The sequence below is a fragment of the Ochotona curzoniae genome, unplaced genomic scaffold, assembly GCF_017591425.1.
Source record: "Ochotona curzoniae isolate NIBS_2020 unplaced genomic scaffold, NIBS_Ocur_1.0 scaffold_1852, whole genome shotgun sequence".
NCBI lineage: Eukaryota > Metazoa > Chordata > Mammalia > Lagomorpha > Ochotonidae > Ochotona > Ochotona curzoniae.
Genome location: NW_024467087.1, coordinates 4,948,970 through 4,974,845, shown reverse-complemented (window position 1 = coordinate 4,974,845; position 25,876 = coordinate 4,948,970). Strand labels below are relative to the sequence as shown.

Genomic DNA, 25,876 nt, shown 5'->3' with positions numbered 1-25,876 from the left:
CTAAGCCCCAACACACAAAAAACTGCAACTGGGGGTGGGCATGATAGGAGTTACCAGGGGTTGCCCTGACTAGATTGTAGCACATGCTGTCATGCATGAGTACCAGATTTGTGGCACGGCTGCCTTGGTTGAGCCACAGCACCATCAGTTTGTGTGTGATACAGAGCTGTGGTTTAACTGACCAAGTAGCTGCGTCACCTGGTGCATTGGCTGGTGCATGTGACAGACCACATCTGACCCTTCACTGGCTGGTACACATTTGAGTTAAGTCTGAGGTCAACCCAGGCAAGGTTTCTTATGGGAGTCCCTGATTGGACTGCTGGATTCAGACCCCAGCCACAGGGAAAATAACAGGATTTGTGGCCTGACCTTGGAGTGAATGTATCAGGATGGGGCCTCCTCAGTTGCTGACACGTATGAAGTAGAGCATGCCCAAATACACATAGGGGACATGGCAACCAACTCGTCTAGGCCAATATGGGATGTCAGCTGCCTCATCAGAGAATGAAAAGCAGAATAAGCTGGGTCTGTGGAGGCAATAAGGTAGACTTTGTCAACCAACAGATCTTGGAAACATTTTCTCAACCCTGGACAATAAAACCAACAACCTCTCGGGACTATCAAGTAACACCCTCGGAAAACTCTTCTTCCACAGCTCGATCTCTAAGGCATCATCAGATGACCATCACTCATTTCACAGCAAGGAGTGGTTCCTCCCCCTTGCCCCTGCAGACACAGGAACAAAAATGTGTCCCACCCACCTTCTTCCATACCTGTCCCTCCCAACCCTAATCAGAGACCCACAGGGACATATATCCCTCTCAGTTATGTTAACAATAATAAAAAGAAAATTAAAATTTAAAAACAATGTGTATTGGTCCAAACGGTATGTATAAATCCTGTTCTCTCCAGAAGATCAAGCTTTATTCCCAGTGCCCATTGAATGTGGGCTTGACTGAGTGAATCATTTGCAAAGACTGGTTTAGAAAAGGGAACATGGTAATACCATGCTATAAGCCAGAACATTTGGTAAAGACTACCTTAATCAAACATTCAAGGTTAATATTTCCTGTGATAAGTCATTGATTCCATACAACCTCTCCTTCCAATAGGTGATGGGAAGAAATTTTATATCTGTAGTCTTCTTTCAAAGCCCCTTTAAAACTCTAATTTCATAAAGAAAGAAATGCCAGACAAATCTTATAAAAACTTTAAAGGTCAGGAAAAACAAAGACACATTGGAAAATAGCCATAACCAAGAGAAATCTAAGGACATATGATGACTAAGTGCTATGTTATATCCAACACAAGATTCTGGAATAAAAACGTAGATATCTCAGGGAAAACTGGTGAAATGCGAACAAAGTCTAGAGGTTTGTTAATAGCAGAATTCGCTTTTTAGTTTTGACAAATATATTATAATGTAAGTTATTAAGTGCACAGTAGATAGAAACCATACTAATATTGCATCTTCTCTATAAATCTAAAATTTTTCCAAAATATAAAAAACTTATGTTTAAAAACAGTTCTGAAAATCTCCTGTCACTATCATTAAAATAAAATTTAAATTTTCTAAGATTCATGTTATGTATTGGAAAGACTGTGTAACGGGAGTGGCAGAGGGGTCTTTCATTGGCTGCATCACTCTCCAAGTGCCAGCAGCTGTTATGTCTGGATGAGGCTGAAGTGAGCATGCCATCCTCAATGCATTCCCATGTATAACATATAGGAAACTAGATCAGAAGTAGAACAACCAGGACTCAAAAGTCATTGCTCTGAAATGGGATGCCAGTGTCACAAGAAGTTTAATGTAGTGCCACATGACAGCTACAGGAATTTTGTTAAAAAAAAAAAAAAAGAATTGAGAGTGGCAAATGGATACTACATAGCAATTAGAGCCTGTTTCCTAGGATTGATAAACACAAAACACCGAAGCCCAAATTGCTTAACAACGGTTTATTTTTTTTTTTTTGAAGGCTTTTGTTGGAAAGCTCAGATGAAGGTGGCAGAAAGGTTGGTCTCTGCTTTGGTGTCATTCTATAGGTTTTGGCCGGCGTTTTCTCCCTGTGCCTTCTCGTATCTTTCCTTCTGCATGTCTGTGTCCTAATCTCTTCTATAACGACACCAGTCATGTTGGATTAGGTCACACCTCAGTGTCCTAATTACATTATTCAAGTTCATATCAAATCAGCCACATTCTATGGGATTGGGTGTTTGAGACTCAATACATTTTTAGAGAACACAACTGGATACAAAACAGAGTCTAAAGAATCTGAGTTAGAATCGAAACTACATTTACATAGCAACACAAACTTTTAATAAGCTAAACTGTCAGCAAATGTTTAAGACTTTAATTTCTAAAAAAATCTCTCCCCTACCCTGACATCTACTCTTATTTCTCTTCTCCTTCAAGTCAGATTTACAGAGAGGAGAAACAGCAGTGCAGCCAAATCTTCCATCTGCTGGTTCACTCTCCAAGGGCCTGCAAAGACTGGAATGAGCTCCGGTCTGAAGCCAAAAGCTTTTTCTGAGTTTCCCACGTGGGTGCAGGATTCTGAGACTTTGGATTCTCCTTGACTGCTTTCCCAGGCCACAAGCAGGGAGCTGGATGGGAAGTGGAGCAGCTGGGATATGAACTGCTCCCCATTTGGGATCCTGGCACATGCAAGGCAAGTGTTTAGCCACTAGACTATCGTACCGGGACTGTTTCTTCTCTTCGTTAAACTTGTTGTATGTCTTTAAATACTAAAAATTTTAACTTTAAAGCCATTGGACTATATGATCTATAACAACATAACATTGAAATATGTCATGATTACTGGCTGAAATGTGAGGGAGCAGTAAGTGAAACAGAACGGAATATAAAGACAGACGGCACAACACACGTCAAGGTTTTACTTGCTTGACTCATACGCCTAAATCTCACATCACAAACCATCAGCTACGTCTAGCATTAAAGATCAAGCTACAATTGTGTATTTTGGGAGATAGATGTAGAAGCGTAAGTGAAGATTTCGTTTTGTTAGAGCATGTATTGAAGCCCAATCATCAACGTGATATTAGGATCTAGGAAAGTTTAGGTGATTGATTAGGCTGAAATTAGTGGGTATTAATGTCAAGAATTGAATTAATAGCTCTAAAAAGTGAAAGAAACTGTCTTGTACCATTCTTCATTTAAGAACAATGTGAGAAGGTACCATCTGTGCAAAATCATGCCCTCAGCAGATACGAAATCTTTCTCATTTTTTAAAGATTTTTTGTTTGATTTTTATTGGAAAGGCATGTATACAGAGAGAGGAGGAGACAGAGGAAGATCTTCCATCCGATGGTTCACTCCCAAAGCGACCTGATGGCTGGAGCTGAGCCAATCCAAAGTGAGAAGCCAAGAACTTCTGGGTTTCCCATGCAGGAGCAGGGTCCCAAGGCCTTGGCAGTCCTCTGCTGCTTTTCCAGGCCACAAGCAGGGAGCTGGATGGGAAGTGGGGAAGCGGGGAAGCTGGGATTAGAACTGGCACTCATATGGGATCTTGGCACATTGAAAGGGAGGACTTTAGCTGCTATGCTATCACGCCAGTCTGAGATACCAAATGTTTCAATGTTTTATTCTCTGAGTTCCCAGTTCCCAGCATGATAAGCATTTATATTTTCAGAAATCATGTGATTTAAGGCATTTAATATTTGTTATCTTCCATGATGCGATTTTACAGATATAGGGATTCCTCACTCTCCTTTATCTTCCCCTCTCCACTTTCCCTTCCCATCATTCCCTTCCTGCCATTTTATTACAATAGTGCAGTCCTTTAGTCATAGCTGCATGTTTAGCAATCTGTCATTTAACTGCATTATGTTATTGTAGGCAAAGGTAGAAAATCCAATAACATACTTTTGAAGTAAATTTAATTGATTCATTGACAGTCTTCCTTTTATTTGAAAGTAGAGATGCATACCGCAACTTCAACCTCACTTGGATATATTCCCAGGTATAGCTGGGTCACACAGCAGATCTATTTTCAGTTGTCTGAGCATTCTCCACAGTTTAATAAATGTACTAATTTATACTCTGACAGTGAAACAGGGTACCTTTGCCCCCACATTCTTGGCAACAAGTGTCGTTAGTTGATTTATTTGTAGGTCATTCTCACTTGAATTAGGTAGAACCTCAATGTGTTTTTTATTTGCATTTTTCTAGTAGCTAGGGAGCCTAAGCATATTTTCATATTTCCATTAGCTATTTGCATTTGTTCTTTTGAAAAAAAAAAGTCGGCTCCTTTCATTTGTCCATTTCTTAACAGGGTTTTTTTTTTTTTTTTATTGTTCCTTACATTGTATTATGTAGTACAGTTTTATAGGCGCTGGGGATTCCCCCCACCCCTCCCATACCCCTCCCCCCATGGTGGATTCCTCCACCTTGTTGCATAACCATAGTTCAAGTTCAGTTGAGATTCATTGCTTGCAAACACATGCCTAGCATAAAGTTCAGCGTCTTATTGTCCAGATAAGTTCAGTGGCCTCTTGGGGAGACCTTCTATGGTCTGAAGATAGGTCTAACAGAGTAAAGATCCGGTCAGTTAAAAGCCCCAACAAGGCCTCAGTATCAATATACAACATTATGGAATTAATTGACATAGTAATGGGTAGACAATATGTTAAAAATAATGCAAGTTCCATTCTTCGAAACATCTGGGTTGAGACAGTATCAATGACAGGTTCAAAAAATAACCAACAACCAAACAAAAAATTACAGGTTAAATCAAGGCAAACATGTGGTATCTAATCTTTTGGGATTCACTCATTTCCCTTAGCATTATAGTTTCCAGTTGTGCCCATTTAGCCACAAAGAACTGCATTTTGTTTTTTTTAATAGCTGAGTAGTATTCCATGGAGTAGATGAACCAAAGCTTTCTTATCCAATCTTCTGCTGATGGGCATTTCGGTTGCTTCCATGTTTTTGCAATTACTGATTGTGCTGCAATGAACATAGGGATGCATGTTGGTTTGTCGTAAAACAGGTGTTTTGGATATATTCCTAGGAGTGCTATTGCTGGGTCATATGGTATGCAGATTTTGAGTTGTTTGAGTGTTCTCCAGACTGATTTCCATAAAGGCTGTACCAATTTGCAGCTCCACCAGCAGTGGAGTAGGGTTCCCTTTTCCCCGCATCCTCGCCAGCAAGCGTCGTTGGTGTTCTTGTTTATGTGGGCCAATCTTACTGGTGTTAGGTGGTACCTCATCGATGTTTTAATTTGGATAAAAGACCTAAACCTACATCCAGAAACCTTCAAACTCTTGCAGGAAAATGTAGGAAATACCCTGCAAGACCTAGGAGTAGGTTCCGACTTTCTAAGAAGGACACCAAAAGCAATAGCAGTTGAGAACAGAATAAACAAATGGGACCTCATCAAACTAAGAAGCTTCTGTACAGCAAGGGAAACAATCAACAAAGTAAAAAAGCAACCCACAGAGTGGGAGAAGATCTTTGCACACGATATAGGCGATAGGGGGCTAATTTCCAGGATATACAAAGAACTTCAAAACAACCAAAAAACCAAAACAAACAAACCACTCAAGAAATGGGCACGGGAAATGGGCAAACATTTCACAAAGGAACAAGTCCAAATGGCAAACAAACATATGAAAAAATGTTCCAACTCCCTAGCAATAAGGGAAATCCAAATTAAAACATCGATGAGGTACCACCTGTTTCAATATTGTTGCAAAGATTTTCTCCCATTCTGTTGGTTGACTGCATTGTTGATTGCTTCCTTTGTTGTACAGAAACTTGTTAAAATAAAGAAGTGGATCTAATTCTATTTGACTATGAGTTCTTGTGCATTTTGGTAACTTTTCTAAGAAGTCTTTGCAAATGTCTGTATTTTATAGACTTTCTAATGCTTTCCTTTAGAAGTTTGGTGGTTTCTAGGTACAGACTTAAGACACTGATCTATTTAGAGTTTCTTTTTGTATAAAGTGAAAGGTGGGGTTTTGTTTCCTACTTCTGCAAGAGAATAGCCAATTGTTCCAATAAAGTTTATTGAAGAAACCCTTTTTATAGCAGCACAAATGGACTACAAGAGAAGGGAGAGAGAAGGTTTTTGAGAAAGGACCAATACTGTCCTACACCAAGTTATTAGAAGCAAATTCTAAGGATTCTTAAGTAGAAATACATGAAACATAACTTAGTTTCTACAATAATCAGCTATCCACACTCACATTGATATATGTAAATCATGTATATCAGTGTCTGGCTCAAAATACTTGCCATACAGAGAGTAGTTATCATAGAGATGGTGGTAATGGTCTTGCTCATAATTATTTTGGGGAGCAAAGTTAAGCCATGCAAATCTTACTGCTAACTTTGGGTGGGGGCGAATCACAGTTATGACTGAGATGTAATTTTATATCAGTCCATGACCAATGAAGCCTCAATGTCAACATTGGTTTAAAAAAAATACATAAAGTGATTTTTTGTGCGCTTAAGTGTTTTGATTGAAATTTAAATTTACTACACTCGTTTATGCCAGCACTGACGGGAACTCTCCCCTGAAAGACATGATAGCTAATATATATGCACAGTATACAAGGAACAATACAGACTATTACTGAATGTGTGAAAAGAGCTTACAGTGGGTTCGCACTGTGAAGTTAAAGAAACAGCAGTCTTGCCATGCCGGGTAATTCTGCTAACTTCAAAGGGACTTCCAGACTTACAGAATTTATTTCAAAATCTGTCAGAGCTTGGGCAAAAGAAAAAAACAAGGCAAGGACCGTGCTGTCTGTTTAGTGCCAAAGCAAGAGAAAGAGTTAAATAAAGCAGCCAATATAGAGAATAGATTAAACCAGTTGCAAGGAAATGATTAAAATGCTCACATGAATTTTCGTTTTTGCCTCCCTTACAAAGTAACTGAAAACCGAAGGCAATGAGTAAAGTAGATTGTCAATGACTCATATAACACTTCCCTAGATATCTGGAAAAGAGAAACTGGTCCCTGAGGGCTGCTAGCCTTTCCTCTTTCTCTGAGAAAATACATCCTTGTCAACTGCAGACAGATCCATATTTTATCTATTGTTTCTCTCTTAAAAATTTTTAAGCAGAGAAAACAATATGCCAGTGTCAAGAGGGCAGACATAATAACTGTCAAGGCCCTCAGCAGGGCGACGAGAAGCCTATTCTCTTCAGGTAGCTCTTTTATGACTTTCAAAAAATAATTTCTGGATTTAAGACTAGGTTAGGGCCCTTAAACCAAGAAAGAACTGAAAATCAAAATCCAATGCCCCCGCAGGAATTACAAATTGTAGGACAGGAATTTTATGTTCAGTGAATTTCTCTAGCGCTGTACTTCATGAACTGCATCCCTTTGTATAATGCACTTCCTTGTTTGTAGGTGGAAGCTCTATCTCTCTTCTAACTAGAGAACATGTTGAAATTTGGCAGGATAGAAATTGCTAGTAGCTGGGAGTGACCCCTGCAAGGCAGTCAGCAGGAATTCATAGTGTGCTATATTCTAGAAATAACTCTTTTGGTAAAAAGACGATCTTAAGGCTCAGAAGAGAACGCAGCTTGGTGAACAACTTGATTTATGATTGTGAAAAAGCTGAAGTAACAAATGGGGATTCTATTGAATAAATATGTTATGCTTTGATACACAATAGCAAATTATTGTTCATAAAGCAACGGTTCCTTTATGAGCTTACATATATAAAATGTAATCTCTAGTTTAAAACTCCCTTGATCTCCTCATGAGATCTACTCTTTGGGCAAAAGAGAATAGGATGTCACACCTTAATATAATCCATTTATAAAATAGAAACACATGATTCTGCTCTTACAGAAAAAATTCACATGATCATATGCTGTACTTTCTCCTTACACAAAAACATTCTTCTGAAACTAGAGGACAGGGAGCAGTATGCTTTTCTTTAACTTTCCCTATTAGTGACATGAAAACCCATCATCCCCTACATTCAAGCCCTGAGTAGAACGATGCAATATATTATGAACATGGTTCCGAACACAGCATGCTAAATCCAATACTCCTGTAGAAGAACCCTTTGGATGTGTTTGAACACAGCCAAAAGAAGTGTTTAGCACAGGATTACTTTACTGTATCATTGACATCTTGAGTCACTGCGGGTGAGGCTGTGTGGGGCATTGAGTGATGTGGTGCCTAGCAGTATTTCTGGCCATTATCCATTCATTTCTTGCAGCATGCCTCAAGTTGTGACAACAAAGATTGTGTTCAAACATCACCAAAATATCCTGCTGCAGCGGATTTAAGGTTGTCCCTGCCAGAAGCTGATGGCATGCTGTTGCAATTCATACTCTTCACAAACAGGACTCAAATCATTTCCACTCATCATAAATGACTTAGTCTCTCGTATGCTTTTATAGCAGCATAAAATGGGTTAAGATATATGTTCACACAGACATAAATAGTACATAATAAATAATGTATAAATATTACAAAAATTACATTGGTAAAACTTAAGAAAACCACTCTTAATATTATGATGGATATTTCTCTAAATCCCCTTTTTATTAGATACTCAAAAATCTTTCAAGAAGAAAGCATTTTGAAAAGATTAAGTTATCATAATTTTTGAAACTTTTGAAGGTTTCCTCTCATCTATTTTAAAGGTGAAGCAACAAAGACAGAGAAGAGAGGATGAGAGCTCTTTCATCCACTGGTTTGCTCCCCAAATGCCCATGACTTCCAAAGTTGGACCAAGGCAAATCCATCAGGCTGAAACTTCAGTCACACCTGCAAGTGTTGTGGCAGGGGCCCAGTATTAAAGTCATCCCACTGTCTCCCTGTCCATGCACTAGCAGAAACCTGGAGCAGAAGCAGAGTAGTTGAGACTCAAACCAACTCCCAAATATCGGGATGCAGGTATTCCAAGTGATAGCTTAATCCACCATACAATGTCTGCCTTGCAACTATTTTTAAAAATTAGACACCGGCCTTGTGGCCTAGTGGCTAATGTCCTCACCTTGAACCCACCTGGATCCCCTATGGGCGGTGGTTCTAATTCCGGCAGCCCCGCTGCCCCATCCAGGTCCCTGCTTGTGACCTGGGAAAGTAGCTGAGGATGGCCCAAAGCCTTGGGACCCTGCACCCACATGGGAGACCTGGAAGAAGCTTCTGGTTCCTGCATTTATTTTCACCACTTGGGGAGTGAAACAGCAGACATCTTTTAGTTTCTCCTATCTCTAAATCTAATGTGCCTTAAAAAAAAGGTTAAGTTAAAAAATAATAATAAACTGAAAGAATCTGATTGTAAAACTTAATGGAACAAATAAGAAAGGAAAGAGATGATAGATACGAAATATATTCATATATGAAACATGAAATGTGTTCCCTTATGGAAATAAAAAATCATTTACAAATATTATTTTCCGTTAGAACTTTTATTGTTCATAAGTAAAATTTTCTAAATGTAGAATTTCAATCGCTTTGATATTAGCTGTTGGATAGCTTTTCTGACTGTTAGGATAAAATGTAATAAATTGGCACAAAATAAGAAGCTATTTCTGGAGTATCAGTTTGATCTACCTGTTACTTTTACCAGCAATGCTACACTGTTTAAATTATTTTCATATTCATAGCACATTTTTCAGTTCCCCCTCATCATTCCTTCTTAAAAGAGTCTTGGTGTTTTTAATAGGTGTTTTTTTTTTTCCAGATCATCTTTTAAATTCAATTATCACATACTAAAATAATGGTAATTACTTGTTTTGTTTTACTGTATGTCAGAAATACAGACAAGCATACAGAGAGAGACAATCCGTTATCTAGTTCACTCCCCATATGCCCATTACCACCAGGCCTTAGCAAAGATAAAATCAAGAACTTGGAGCTTAAATGTGTTCTTACAGAGGAACAGGAATCCACGTTCTTGACAACTTACTATCAGATGTCACTAACAGCCCGAAAGGTAGGAATTGTGGAGGAGCAGGGACTGGAACAAGGAAATTAGAGAGGGCATAGAGATATCTCGAGTACAAACTTCGCTGCTGTGTCAAAGGTCTGCATCTCTGCCATTTTGTTCCCAGAGATTTTATTGAAGTGATAAGCTACTTTGCAGATAAATGATTTTTAAATATTAAGACTAATTCAGAAATATAACATGCTTTAGAATTGACTAAAATTTTCTTATGAGTTCCACAGATTTATTGTATTCATCTAAAACATCTCCTCACTCATTGTTAACTTTATTTATCATTTATTAACTGCAGAGGCTAAACATTAAAATAGATTGATTTTAAAAAAGTAGTCTAATCTGGGTATTATTGGTATATAAAGTACTTGCATACTTTCTATTGTGATGAGCAGGTTAATTATATAATAAAACTAAACGGGCATCCTGTTTAACATTAAACACATTGAATATTCATTAATTATGCACTATAAATTATTAAGTACATATTCATTAAAAATTTAGTTATCTAGCTATCCCAAGCCCTTGATAACTGAGGTTCAATCAATAGCACTGATTTTTTTTTACATCAAAAGAAGATTAATTTATAACTAAAAATTCAGTAACTACAACTGGCTTCCACCTTCAACTACTGTGGGAATCCTAGAAAATGACTAAAGTCCATAATATAATGTCGCTAGTTTAAACTACATCTTTTAGCAACAGTATACATAATCATTACGAATATGGTCAGGAGAAACGGTCACTGCCGTTCATTGTGTGAGAATGTAATGTGACCTGTCACAACTGCTCTTCTTTGTCACTACAACCTGTTTCTTTACCTCATAAATCTCTGTGTGCTTTCTAATTTCTTTGAATATGAAATAACAAGAATGAAATAGTTACAGCAATCTCTTGAAAAGCTTGTACTATGTACTATGTATTAACTCATTTAACCCTGACATCATTGTAGCAGATATTTACACTCTATCCACTTTTCAGATGAAGTCAGGATTGCTCAAGATCCTATTGAATTTAACGGACTTTCCAGAGATGATGTGGCTGTTGAAAGACTGACATTTTTACCCGTGCCTTGTTCTAGAATCTGTAACATCCAGCTTCCTCCTATTCCCATAGGCATCACCTGGTTAAATGGAACTCTTTAAATTCTCTGAAGGGTGTGCAAATTCACTTGTTGCCTAGATTGATCAAGAGACTAAAGATTAATTCATTCATGAAATATTTCTTTTGTTGTTGTTGCAGTTTTTCTTTACCGTAAAATAATAATAATAATAATAATAATAAAGTTCCACAGGCCCTGGCATTCCCCCTACACCCTCTCCAAGTCCCCTCTATATCATAAACAGTCATATGACCATCATTACAGGCATGGATGATGGCAGAGAGTCCAGCATACTATTGTCATGATATAGTAAACAGTTTCATTGGGAGTCCACCTCTGATCTGGAAGTAGAGATATACACAGCATAATATCCTCACATCTGAATATGATAGTTTCAATTACACAGTTACTATACATCCCCTTAAATGAAAAGCCACAATACAAAAACAACAAGAAGAAAAATAGGAATTTACAACACTATAAAGTTAGAGAACATGCTACTGGATATGATAGTCTCCATTACACAGTTACTGCAAATCCTCTTAAATTAAAAAAAAAAAATCACAAAACAAAATCAAGAAAAAAGAAATTTAAAATGCCATGAAGTTAAATAACATGCTACTGAATGACTAACATGGCACTGTAGAAGTGATCTTAAAGAAAATGATACTACTCTATGATCTGTGAGTCAGTGAAAAATTAAATGAGAAAAAAAGTGCTTTGAAGAAATGAAACTAAAACAAAAAATCAAAATCCATGAGATATAGTTTCCGCTGATCTTTGTAGGAGAGAGAGGTTTCCTGTAGGCAACAAATAGATGGGCTTTGTTTTTCAACCCAGTCTACTAATCTATGACATTTGATTGATGAGTTTAAGCCATTTACATTCAGGGTTAATATGAATGGGTGGGAATTTTGTCCTGTCATTTTAGGAATGGAATGTATGTTGGTTTAGTCTTATGTTGTTATTTTACTGGGATGTTCTTCACATTTACCTTTGGTTTTGGTTAGTACTACTACTTTTCTCTGTCAAGAGAACATCTTTAAGTATCCTTTGTAGAGGAGATTTGGAAGAGGCATATTCTTTTAACTTTTCTTTACTGTGGAATAATTTAATTTTCAAAGACAAAGGAAAGCTTTGCTGGGTACGTTAACCTGGACTGACAATTTTCTTTCTCCATTCTCTTCTGGACTGAAGAGTTTCCTGTAAGAGGTCTTCTGTGAGTTTGACTGGTATTCCCTTACATATCAATTGCTTTTTTTTGTTTGTTTAGATTTATTTTATCTTTTTTATTGAAAAGTTAGATATACAGAGAGGAGGAAAGACAGGAAAATCTTTCATCTGATGATTCGCTCCCCAAACGGCTACAAAGGCTGGAGCTGCGCCGATCTGAAGCCAGGGGCCAGGAGCTTCTTCTAGGTCTCCCATGTGGGAGCAGTGTCCCAAGATCTTGGGCCATGCTTGACTCCCTTTCCAGTCCACAAGCAGTGAAGTGGATTGAAATCAGGGTTCCTGGGGTTAGAACCAGTGCCCATATTGGATCCAAGCACATGCAAGGTGAGGACTTTAGCCACTAGGTTATCACCCTGGGCCCTGTCAACAGATTTTTTTCAAGTGTACATATAAGTATATTTTCCTTATGTTCAATTGAAGAGAGCTTGATTATCATGTATTGTGGTAAAGATTACTTTAGGTCAACTCTGTTGGGAGTTCTGTGCCCATCCTGGATATTGTTGCCCAATTCTTTTTCTAGATTAGGAAAATTTTCCATTATTAGTTCACCAAAGACATATTTAACCCAACTTCTGCCTCTTCTGTGACTCCCATAAATCTTATATTGGCATTTTAATAGTGTCTTTCCGTTCTTGAATACTTTATTTAGCTTGGTCCATTTCTGCTTCCAGGTTTTTGTGTTTCCCACTGGTGACAGGAAATAGCTTCCAGTTCTGAGATTCTTTCTTCTGCCTCTTTTATTCTGTTTGGGAGACTCTCCAATGTTCTTTTAATTTGCTCCACTCTATCCTTAATTTTTGATACATCAGCTAGCATTTGATTCATTTCTTGTGCAACATATTCCTTAAATTCCTTGAACTCCTATATTGCATGCTTCTTGTTGTTTAGTGTTTTGAATTCTGTATCACCCATTTTATTGATGTCTTCCTCTGTTAACTCTGAGATTGGCAAAACCTTTTTTTTTTTTTCTTTGCAGGAGAGTTTTCAGTAATATTTACTTTGCCTCTGTCTCTTCTTCTTGGTCATTGTACTTCTGGTTGCCAGATTTTTCTCCTTAGGGCAGATTTCTAAGCTCTGTCACCCACAGGTCTACAATTTGACTTTACTTACTGTGATTGGTACAGGATTCTTTGTTTGCAGTCACTTGTGCCACTCCCTCCAGCAAGTTCCAGCTCTGTGTTCTTATGTTAGATTTCCACCTCGGTCTCCATAGCCCCAGCTCCTGGCTCACCACTTTCCACCATTAGAAATACTTCTAGTAAACTACGAACTGTCAATATTTTGTACATAAGTAACACACATTGAGAGAGAGAGAAAGAGAATCAAGGTTTACATAATCCGCCCCAATATACATCAGAAATCATGAACTAAAGAGGTAATATGATTTCTTCATATCACACAAGTCATTAATGGCAAAGGGGTAGAATTCAAGTGCTATTTTTAGGGCTGGTTTTACTTCTCTGGGAGTGTACACAATTAAGATCTTAAAATCTCAAACATCAGGAAATGCACTACCTTTGGAATAAGCCAAGTTAATAGTAACAAATAAAGTAGAATGCTGATGCTAGGAATCAGTTCCTCTGTAAAAGAGAAAAAAAAATGTGTTTAAGTAGCATCAAGCTCAAAAACAAACAAAAAAGTCAATCCACAAAAGCTAAACATCTGTTTGTACTTGGATACATCCCAGCAAATGAACACTCATTTCCGTTGAGCATTTATGTTTTCCTACCAAATGATAAACCTTTGGTAAATGTGAACATTTGTTCTCCTCATTATTGTGATAAAACAAAGGTTTGGAGGGGACAGACGGGAAATGCAAACATTTTTGTAAACATCTCCCACAGGCCAGCTGGTAGAATTATTGACAAAAAGCATAGACAGGACTAAACAAGTACAAAATAAAAAATAAAAACTTTGTGTCCGTGTGTTCATTTAGGGATAGGTTTGTTATAGATATTAGCTATTAGCTTACCCAAATCTTTCTGAAAACTACCAATCACTGCCATCACTCCAGCAGTGGAATTGTGCTAGTGAGGCAAAATAACCCGTTATTAACCCAACAAAAGTAGTCATCCCAGTCAAACTAATTAGTGACAAGATGTCCATCGACACAGAAATTGAAAACTTTTCTGGCAGCTTTACACAGTACAGTGGCCTATCGTCACCGAATAAACAAATGTGGGACTTCCTTTCTGTACTAGACTGTTGTGAAACAAATTAAGCAAAGAATTTCAGTTACAATAGCTTAAGTACAGAACACAAAGATTGTTGATCACTTTGCTGTCTTCATGTTATTAACTATAAGACAGATGTACACACAATAATGTAAAATGAAGACTGAGTTTTACTTATTAAAACAGCCTCAAGTTTGCAATGAGAATTTTTGTAATATGCCTTATTCTCTGCAAACTCTACTCTGCCTCACAGATTAAAGTGTATCATGTTTCTTCCCAGATGCAATAAAATGATTTTACTCTTTGATCTCTGATAATGACCTAAGAATTCTCTGAGATATATGAAAATGGATTACTATCTGCCTGATTGACAGTATTTTCATTACATAAATTAAATCATTAGTTCATTAGTCACATATGAAAATTCCAAATGGCAATAATTTGAATACAAGTACAGGAAACAAACTATGCCTGTGAATGCAAGATTGTTATAATTTCAAATGATTTTCTCAGAAAATTCATTTTTTTTACATAATACCGTGTTTGTGACTGTGTTAGACCGAGTCATCAAGATCAGTATTCTAGAATACTCTTTAGAAAGAGATGTATATAGGAATGCAATTAAATAGGTCTTTTTTTCTCTTTCATTTCTTACACTATGCTCTGACATCTTTTACTCTATCCTTCATTTTGTGCTTCAAAATAGTCCATGATATTTTCATGGCATTCACAAATATCTCCCTGAAGATGCACATGTATATTTGTACATATAAAACAGATTTGTACCATTGTTGAAATGATTAATTCCAATACTCCATACTGAGTCAAATAAATATAAATCTAATTAAAATTCAATATGCTAAAAGCTCTATTATTGTTTTGGGAAAAACAGAAAACATTAAAAAATTCTGTAGAGTTTCATGTAAGAAAATGATCCTGTGTAGTAGCGCAGACCTGCTTTTTCTCTCCACCTTTGTCAGAGTGCTATAAATCATAATCCCAACCTTTATTTTACTGCAAAACTCAAGAAAACTATAACTGATTGCCAACATCCACAGTGTACACAAAGCCACTCACAAACATCAGCACATACGTACTTTATAATATAGAATATGGAAAGTTTATGGGAGAGATATAGACTTTGCCATTTAGTATATGTGATCTTGAACGATGAACTTAATCACAGAAAGCCTGAGTTTCTATCGCATAAAACTACTTTTTCCTGAAGTTATAAAAATTATATTCATTACAAAATGTAAATTACTCTAATGCATATGTTTGTTTTGCTTACTCTTCCCATCTACAATTCTTTATATAGAGTTCATTCAGAAGTGCTTCCAGAATAAGATTACACATTCATGAAACATAATTTTACTAATTTAGCTATGAGATTTCCCATATCACTTTGTCAGAACCCTCAAGTCAATTGTAATTAATCATTCTTTTATATTGTGAGAAGTTTGAATTAAAATTGTTGTATGTAATCATAGATTTAGGCATTTGAGAAAATAAAGACTATGCATATATATACTAATACCTTTTAAAATCTCAAATGAAACATTTGAGGAAATTAGTGTGAGTGACACTGGGGAATAAATGCTGAACATTTGTTGTTGTTAGTTGCTCCGTCTCTTTCAACTCATCTCTAAGGAAGTCCTGTGTGTAGCTGCAAAGTGTACTCAACACGGGGTCTGTCCTCTGCAGCTCCGTGGCCACCACTCCAAGCCAAGTCATCATCATTTGTAACCTGATATTTCCCATAAGAGACTCCCAACTGGTCTCTGTACTACAGCGATTCTCTACTTCAGTCTATTCAACACATTAGCCAAAATGTTATCTCTAAAACCTGCCAAGTAACAAAGAGTGAGGACAACTAGAATTGTCCATATCACTTAATCAAAAATAAATTAGAAAAATATATAAAACACGTGTTTTCAAGCATTTCACAATATTACAAAAATGAGTTTGTTGACAAGTCAGCAAATAAGGTAAAGACGTATTAGCTTTGGCTTGGAAAACAATCTCTAAGGAACAGCTCAGGAAGGAAACCCATTCAGAGTCTGAAGTCCTGCTGAACTAAACTGCAAATAAGAAAATTTGAAAGAGGAGGAAACTTGAAGATATACTGCTATAGACAGCAAGCCACAGAGACAGGGTGAATGGTCCGGAGGTATGCAAAGTTCCAAGCCATACAAGCATGACTAGAAATTATGTATGTATGCCAGCAACCAGAAAATAACATGCATGACAGCTACTAATGTTTACATAAAGATTTAAATAGGTCATGCTCCCATAAATTGGAGAAGAAACATACAGTCATATATGGGTCACAAAGCTGAATTCTTGCAAAAATTTTTACTCAAAAAAGAGGTCCAGAGATGGTTCCTTACCCTGCTTTCAATCAAGTCCTTCCCATGAACTCAAAGCAAATGAGTAAATCACTTTAAAAATACACATAAGGTTACTATCTGTAACTATTTAAAACCTTAGTGTTTCTTCCTATTGATACTTAGAACACGAAGTTTTAAAAATATCCTACAGGGCTGGCATGGTGGCATAGCAAGCTAATCTTCTGCCTGCAAGCACCACAATCACATATGAATATAGCCTGTGTCCTGGCTACTCCACTTTTTTTTTGTTACCTTTTTTACCCTCTTTATTCAGGGGTGAGAACATAGTCCCCACTACCACAAGTTATGCAGTCCAGTTTCCTGCATTTGGCGAAACTGCATGAGTCAGCACATCCCAAGTACAATGGATAAGCCTTGGCCTGGGAAGACCACCTTCATGATTATGGTATCTCCCCTGCCTGGTAAGTATTGGCTGCTCCACTTCTAATCCAGCACTCTGAATATGGCCTTGGGAAGCAGCGGATAATGGCCCAAATTCTTGAGCTGTTGCGCCCATATGGGAGATCTGGAAGAAGCTGCTGGCTTTAGAGCAGTTTAGCTCTGACCATTTGGGGGCCAACTGGGGAGTGAAATAGTGGATGAAAGGATTCTTTGTCTCTGCTTTTCTCTCACACTATAAGAAAAAGAAAGTGTCTTTCAAATCAAAATCAGTATCTTTACAAATATCCTATAGGACTATGGTCATAATTTTACATGACAAGCTGAGGGGTCAGTGTGCTATGCAGATTAAACATTCTTGACCTGTGCCTGTGGTGATATTTCTGAGTGATTTTCACTTGAAAAAGTGAACTCAGTAAAGGGGATTATTCTCTGTAATACTTCAGAGAGAGAGAGAGATGAGATCTCGGTGTCAAAGAGACAGAGATGCACAGATACGCTGTGGGTTCTTTTTGTGTAGACAACCTAATACTGGTTCTGGTACCAAGAACTGTTGTGCAGAAGCATAGTACTAAGGATGAGATGACTGAATTTGTTCTGGAATTTCTGGATTTGTCTCTAAACTGATTAGGTTTTAAAGTACCAGTGGCTCAGTTTCTAGCAATAAAAATAGTACTAATAAACTTGGCGTAAACTACTTATAGAGTTATGCAAACTTTCTGCCTTGTTTACTCCAAATCAGCTATTTCTGAGAGGAACTACATGACTCTGTATACAAAATAGTAATTTTTTGAAAACTAACCAATATAATGTTATTGGTTGGTTTTTTCCTATTCTCACTAGAAAGGTACTGGAAGAAAAGATAAACTCAAGGATTTGAATTCTCATCTTCAGAGAAATCTAAATGATCTAAGGACTTCTAAATGTGCCCTGAGGGGAATTCCAATCCCCTCTAGCTGAAGCAGTAAAATTCTCAAAATCAAACAGTATCTCTTCTTAAGTTTGCTTAATTACACCAAGATGCATACATAGGCTCTAAGTGTGTCCATTTTTTAACTTTTTGTTTCATTTGGAAAGGCAGATTTATAGACAGAAAGATCAACTTGTTGGTTTTCCCTCAAATGGCCACAGCGGCCAGAACTGAGCTGAGCTGAAACAAGCAGGAGTTTCCCTCAGGTCTCCCATGCAGGTGCAGAGGCCCAAGGCTTTGGGCCATACTTTGCTGCTTTCCCACACCATAAACAGGAAACTAGATCTGATATGGGGCAGCTGGGACACAAACTGGTGCTTGCAGGTGAAGGATTAGTGAGTTGAGCCATTGCACAGTCCCCTTTTAATTTTTTTAAAATTTTTAAGTGTGTACTGTTAAATGAGTGAATTAACTAGAAAATATCTCAATTAGTGTGGGCACATATGGGAAGAGACACCATCTAATATAACTTCCCTTCTCCCAACTTTGATATTTTACTTGCATTTGTCTTCATGTCTCTCATAAGCTATTTAATATGTTGTCATTAATATATTTATGTTTATTGTTAGCCTGTACTCCTGTTTCATTTATAACAGGCAGTAGGTCTTTGGGATAACTATTTTGTAAAGCTATTATTTGAAAGCTTTTACTTTATACTGTCCCTAATAAGAGTAAGTAACCTGGTAGCTCAGATCTAAGGCCCCGTTTATGTCCTCAAAGCAAGGGCGTAAAATGCACCTGCACATACTGCCACCAAGTTGGTGGTTTTGGCCCTTGGGGAAGCTCAAAAGACACATGCTAGGTTCCACTTGAATTTCAACACCTTTCTTTCACTTTCGTCTGACCAAGGAACAAGGCAGAACCCTCTTGAAGCCATGCTCAGTGTGCCCTCAATTGTTGCCTGTCCCCCATTGTGGTGTAAATCCCCAAGGGTTGTTACCCAATCATATCTGGCAAATGGGCATACCACACATCCCTGAGTTTCCGACACTGAAGTATGTGCATGTTATTGTCAACACTCGCGCTGGATTTATTCTCGCTTTTCCTCAGGGGAACAAGTCAGGCACACTCTAGCCCATTGCTATGCATGTTTTTCCATCTTGGGAACTCCCAAAGCTATTAAAAGTGGTAATGGCCCCTGCTATACCAGCAGTAGGTTTTGTGATCTTGCTGCCTCCCAACATACACAACTAATTACAGGCATTCTTTATAATCAAGGACAAGGGATTATGGAACATGCCAACTGTACTATTAAGGATTAACTTATTAAAACAAAAAGGGGGATTATAGCACTCCTCGAGATCATTTGAACCTTGTATTATTTATCTTAAATTTTCTAACATTGGATGCTAAAGGACGGTCAACTGTAGATCATCATTGGAATCCGTCTCAGAAGCAGAAGGGTTACGTGATGTGGAAGGATCCCTTGACTGGTCAATGGCAAGGCCCAGATCCTGACCTCTTATGGGGGTGAGGATTGGTTTGTGTTTTCCCAGAAAAGGAAAATGGTCCACAGTGGATTCATGAGAGGCTTGTCCGGCAAGTTCAAGCTGCTGAGTCTTGTGAAAGCTCGGGTACTGGCCATGGTGATGGCATTTGAGTTGGGAGACCATTGGTAAGAGCAAGTATACTGGGCCTTTTTGTCTTCCTATGGGCACCGGGGTTGGGATACTTCCCGCCATTTTCTCCTTAAATCTGACTACCAGACTGCCAAGTGTGCAACCCCAGCTGTTGGGGGCCTCACCCTCCCTTTAAATATAGCTCAGTTTCTGCCTGAGCTTTTTTTCATTCCCATTATTTCCACTGGAAAAATACCTACCTTTTCTGTGTGGCAACTTTGTGGGGTTTGGACATGCACTGGCATGTGCCCTCTTTCCTTTACTCAGGGAGGCAATTATCCCTATGGAAATTCTTAGTTCAATCACTCCTCTGGGTTCGAGGACTCGCTCACATGGGTGAACCTCAGCTCCTTGAATTTTAAGCCCTTGTCCACCTGTTATTCCCATGTTTCTCTCCAGCATACAGTAAATGCCTCTGAAGTGAGTTACACCGAGGTCAGCTGCACCCTAACAGCGTGTTGGAACGGCTATGGTGATGCTGCTGTCATGCGGCTGCCCGGAATCCTGCCTGCGCCTGTCAGGGCTAAAAGAGTAACCTCTGTTGACCTGATAAAGTGTAAAAGAGACTTTGGCATAATGGCGACCATCGTAGCCAGTACTGGGTGGCATCAGCAGTGACCCTAGGACACCCTACAGCTACCGTGGAGACCGTGAACAAACTCGCAGAACACACAACCCAAATTATGGAACAGAACTCGACTGATGAACACGTGCTCATGTTCTAACAGCAGCTTGATTTGTTGACAGAGGAGCAGCAGATACTCTGGGATATGGTCAGGGATTTTTTTTTTTTTTAAGATTTTATTTAGTGGAAAGTCAGATATACAGAGAGGAGGAGGAGAGAGGAAGATCTTCCATCGAATGATGCCCCAGGTGAGCGCAACAGCCGATGCTATGCCGATCCGAAGCTGGGTACCAGGAACTTTTTCCGGGTCTCCCACGAGGGTGCAGGGTCTCAAGACTTTGTGGCCTGGGAAAGCAGTGGAGGACCACCCAAACAGGCAGCTGGATGGGAAGTGGAGCTGCCGGGATTAGAACCAGCGCCCATATGGGATCCTGGCATGTTCAAGGCGAAGATTTTAGCTGCTAGGCCACGCTGCCGGGCCCAGGTCAGGGATTCTTGTTCCCCATCATATATGCCTTTATGTGTGTGACATATGTACTATATGTTTCCTAAGCCTGGGAATGGCTGTCTGCTTATTGTTACTAAAGACACTCCTAGCCATGGAACAGGGCTACCAGTCTCCCCAAGTGTGGTTTGTGCAGCTGCAGCAGTCAACACATTGAATGGCAGCCAGTGATGGACTGGGCACTGGCCAACCTAAGAGGCTCCATCATGCTATGGAGATTTCCAATGATGGGTAAGGCTGATGACCTGAGAGTCCACAACCGAAGACAGGCACATTCAAGTCTGCTTTAAAACAAATGGGCACCTGTTGTGGGCTAAGGAGTTCATTAGCTCTCCTTAAACTGAGTAGTAACAGGAACTGGGCTTGTTGCTAAAAACGCCTAATCCGGCTCAGCAGCATCCTATTGTTTGGCTAAAGGACTTGGGGGAAGAGTATCCAAGGAGTGATAAAGGGAGAGTTCAGAGAGACTTCCACCATCACTGGTCTCCTGTTGGTGTCCAAGTTAAAGCTCTGCTGGTCGGAGCAATATATAAACAATATATATATCCTTTAATATATCTTTTCATCTCTAGATTTCTACGCTCCATTAGTGCAGGAGTTTTGTCTATTTAATCATTTGTCAAATACCCAGTAATATTCTTGCCGCATAAATATTGATGTATGACTGACAAGATAACTTAATGAATGAGTAATTATATAGAAATATAGGAAAACGGTATATGACAGTTGCATTCATCTCGAGGTCATTTTTGTGGCTTCCTTTTGCTTATCTGCAGCTTGTGCTTTTTAGTTAATGAGAATCTATTGATTTTTCAATAAGAAAAATGTAATTAAAATTATATTCCATTAACATTCCACAGTGCATACTCCCAAGTGGGTAGAGCAGTTGAATCCAAGGTCAGTTTCAGCAACCCATTTATAAATCAATTCCTGTCACTTCAGGGAAAAAAAAAAAAAGACATTCTAAAAGACATCCGGTTTGACCAACTGACAAAAAAAATCACTACAAAAATATATAGTATGTCCAAACTGTTTAAACATCATGCAGATGGTTATAGTAACTAAAGTGAAGGGAATAGAAATAAATTTTATGAATTTGAATAAAGACAACCTACTTATCCAGAATATTTTTTAAAGATTTATTTATTTTGTAGCAAAGTCGGATATACAGAGAGGAGAATCTTCTGTCCAATGTTTCACTCCCCAAGTAGCACAATGGCCTGAGCTGAACCCGTCCAAAAGCCAGGAGCCGAGAGTCTCTTCCAGGTCTCTCACCCAGGGTCCCAAGGTTTTGGGCCGTCCTTGACTGCTTTCCTAGACCACAAGCAGGGAGCTGAATGGGAAGTGGGGCTGCTGGAATTGGAACTGGTGCCCATATGGGATCCCGGAGTGGTCAAGCAGAGGACTTTAGGCGCTAGATCAGGGCACAGGCCTGTGAATAATATTTTTGATTTGAAGAATTCTTAAGCAACTTATTTGAAAATATTTAATGACATACGTTAATTCCCCTGACTTGAGCATTACCTATTGAATTTATCACACTTTATCAACTAAAAATGTATGATTATGTCAATTAAATTTTTTAAATGGTCATTGTCCTAAATGAATTGGGAAATCAAAATACCCAGGCAGAGCAAAATTACTTTTGACAGAACAATATATTTTGCAGTATAAAACAGCATGAAAATGTCCTCCTCATGTACCTTATGACTTGTATCATTATTTTCACTTCTCCAGCTATATTACTTAACTAAGTCCATTTGTGCCTATCCTTGCAGAAACTTAAACATCTAAAAATGTTTGCTGATATATTAAAAATGAAAGCATTTTTCTGTCTTAATTTGTACTTTTTTATTATGCAAAGAGTTGATAGGTGAAACACAAAATACTAGTTACATTTAAATTTCTGATGAGCAACAAATAATTTTAGCTCATTTTGCAATGCTTTGGATATATACTGAAGAAGCATCAACTTTCAATTTAAAATTTAAGTTTACAGGGCTGGCACCCTAGCCTAGTGGTTAAAGTCCTCCTCTTGCACACCCCAGGATCCCATGTGGGTGCATGTTCTAACCCATCAGCCCCGCTTCCCATCCAGTTCCCTGTTGTCGCCTAGGAAGGCGGTGGAGCATGGTCCAGGGATTTGGTCTCTGTACCCACGTGGGAGACCTGGAAGAGGCTTCTAGCTTTAGATTGGCTCAGCTATAGCCCATTGCCATCACTTGGAGATTGAACCAGCAGACAGAAGATCTTCCTTTCTGTCTCTCTTATCTGTGTATCTGACTAAAAACTCTGAAAATAAAAATGCAAATATTTTAAAAAATAAGTTCATGTGTTAAATCTAACAATCTGATCAAGAATGGCATTGAACATCACTCTACGTTTATTATTTCTACATCTCTTTTTAGAATTGCTTATTCATGTTCTTCTATCATTTTTCTGTTATGGATATGCAGTAAAGCAGCAACAACCTAAGAATATCATTGTATGTCTCTCACATTAGGTACAGTACTTTTTCTAATTTTGAACTTGTGTATAGATTACTGACATTACTAACATTTTCATTTAAAAGATATATAGGGCCCGGAGCACTAGCCTCGTTACTAAAGTCCTCACCTTGAACGCACTGGAATCCCATAGAGGTACCAGTTCTAATCCCAGCAGCCCTGCTTCTCATCCAGCTCCCTGCTTGTGGCCTGGGAAAAGAGCTGAGAGGATGGCCCAAAGCCTTGGGACCCTGCACCCGTTTGGGAGACCTGGAAGAAGCCCCTGGGTCCTGATTTCGGATTGGCGCAGCACCCGACATTGCAGTCACTTGGGGAGTGACTCATCAGATGGGAGATCTTCCTCTCTGTCTCTCCTCCTCTCTGCATATCTAACTTTCAAATGAATATAAACAAATCTTTTTAAAAACATACACATTTTAAGGATATATATATATCCTTATGCTTAGGAAAGTCTTCTGAGCTCATATGTTTGCTGAGAGTCTGAGTGTGAAATGTGTGTATGTGTGTGTTTCTCAAATGTCCACCTCATAATCCCTGGTATGAAAAAATAAGTTATAGTTCAGAGAAAAGGGCAATTACATTTGCGAATTAGGGTTACATGTCACTTGACATGACAGTAGAAAAATTGCATTATAGTTTCCAACTGGTACCTTAGAAATTTAAAATGTCCTTTCAATGTGAAATTGGTAGGTGGAAGAGAACAGCAGATCCCACTAGAAAACAGACACAAAGTTATAACACTGGTAGCTTATAAACTGGAGAAAGTTTACTTCGTGTCAGATCCTAGAAGCTAGAAAAGATAAAGAATGATATTCTTTCTGAAAGTTTGCACAATGGAATACGCTCTGGAGGCAACTTGATTTTCATTCCATTAGACTCATTTTCAGCTTCAGCTCCATAGAAGTCAAAGATAGAACCCAGTATGGTAACTTGGCAGTTAAAATTCTCGCATTGCAAGTCCAGGCTCCCATATGGGTGCCAGTTCCAAATCTGGTGGACCTGCTTCCCATCCAGCTTCTTACTTGTGGCTTGCAAAAGCAGTCGAGGATGGCCCAAAACCTTGGGACCCTGCACCCATGTGGGAGACCTGGAAGAGCTCCTGACTCCTGGCTTCAGATCATCTCGGTCCCAGCTGTTGTGGCTACTTGAAGAATGAATCATCGGACGGAAGATCATCCTTTGTCTCTCCTCCTTTTTGTATATTTGATTTTCCATAAAAAATAACTGAAAGATAAATTTTAGTTGTTTTAAGTCACTGAAACTGCAGCAATTTGCTATAGTACCTGTAGAAAACTAATTTCGTGCAGCCTTCTAAATTGTTACTAACCCCTCCACCCCTATACTACCAGTATCTGGCTGATTGTCCTAACTCAAAATGAATCTTCTATTTTACGCTTCCCTATATGGAATGCTCTTAGCACAAATGCCTTCATGTTTTACTCTGAATTTTAGATTTTGACCTGCAGCTTATCTTACGGAGAGGTCTTCCATGAATGCCATATTGAAATTTTGACATCTTTTTTATACCTCATTTTCTTTCAGTTCCTTTACACTACCTTTTTGGTTTGTTTTGTCTTAATCTTCTGTCATACAGGTATTTGATCACAGTCTATGCATCCAAACATAGAATATGTATTCTACAAGAGCTGGGGTCTCATATTTCCCTCATTTGTCTCTAGCACTTAGGAAACAATAGATATTCAATACAAAGTGGTTAGATGAAGTGCCATAACATGCTGGGTAAAATTCCTTAAAGTGCAAGGTACTTCCTACTAGTTCCAGACTCATTTCTGTACTCTTACAGAGTAAGATCGCATATACTATGAATGAAAATATTAAAAATACAAATAAGATTGTTCTATATTTACAGATGGAGACAAGTCATCTGTGGGTGCATTTTATTGGAGATGTTACTGTAACACCTTTAGATTATAACATAGTAATAAAGGGCTTAATTAGGGGAAAGGTACCTTATCTGGGGTTGGAAGTGGCCTCTCCCTGTATCCTAATTCTTTTTGAAGAACAAAAATTATTTAATGGTAAAGTTGACTTACTAAGCAGTATTAAATTTATATGTAAGCAATAAGTGGTATAACTCTGTTCTCTTGAGGCTCAATATTATATGGAATATATCATTGATTGAGCTGGTATTTACAAATATTCAGTGAAAAGAAAAGATGTCAAGACCCCCCTTTTTAATTAAACCACACAAGAATTTTTAGTATGTACAGATTGTTTAAGTATTTCCTCGATCTCTTGTCATTGGCAAAAGTAACTATGTTTAACACACTGGGACTGCAAACCTTATCCCTTTCTACAGAAGAAACAATTATCCCAAAACATGCTCACCCAGGAAGCCAAATCACCTGCCGAACCCCAGGAATGTGGCTATGAACAGGACAGCATGTTTCCAGTC

General features: G+C 38.3%; 1 non-coding gene across 1 annotated transcript; it reads right to left on the bottom strand.

The window, feature by feature from the left end:
• Positions 1-17,106: 17,106 nt before the first annotated feature.
• Positions 17,107-17,265, bottom strand: LOC121169599. The gene has a single exon (XR_005885895.1). It is a non-coding gene; the product is annotated as a U1 spliceosomal RNA (small nuclear RNA).
• Between the last annotated feature and the right edge of the window lie 8,611 nt (positions 17,266-25,876).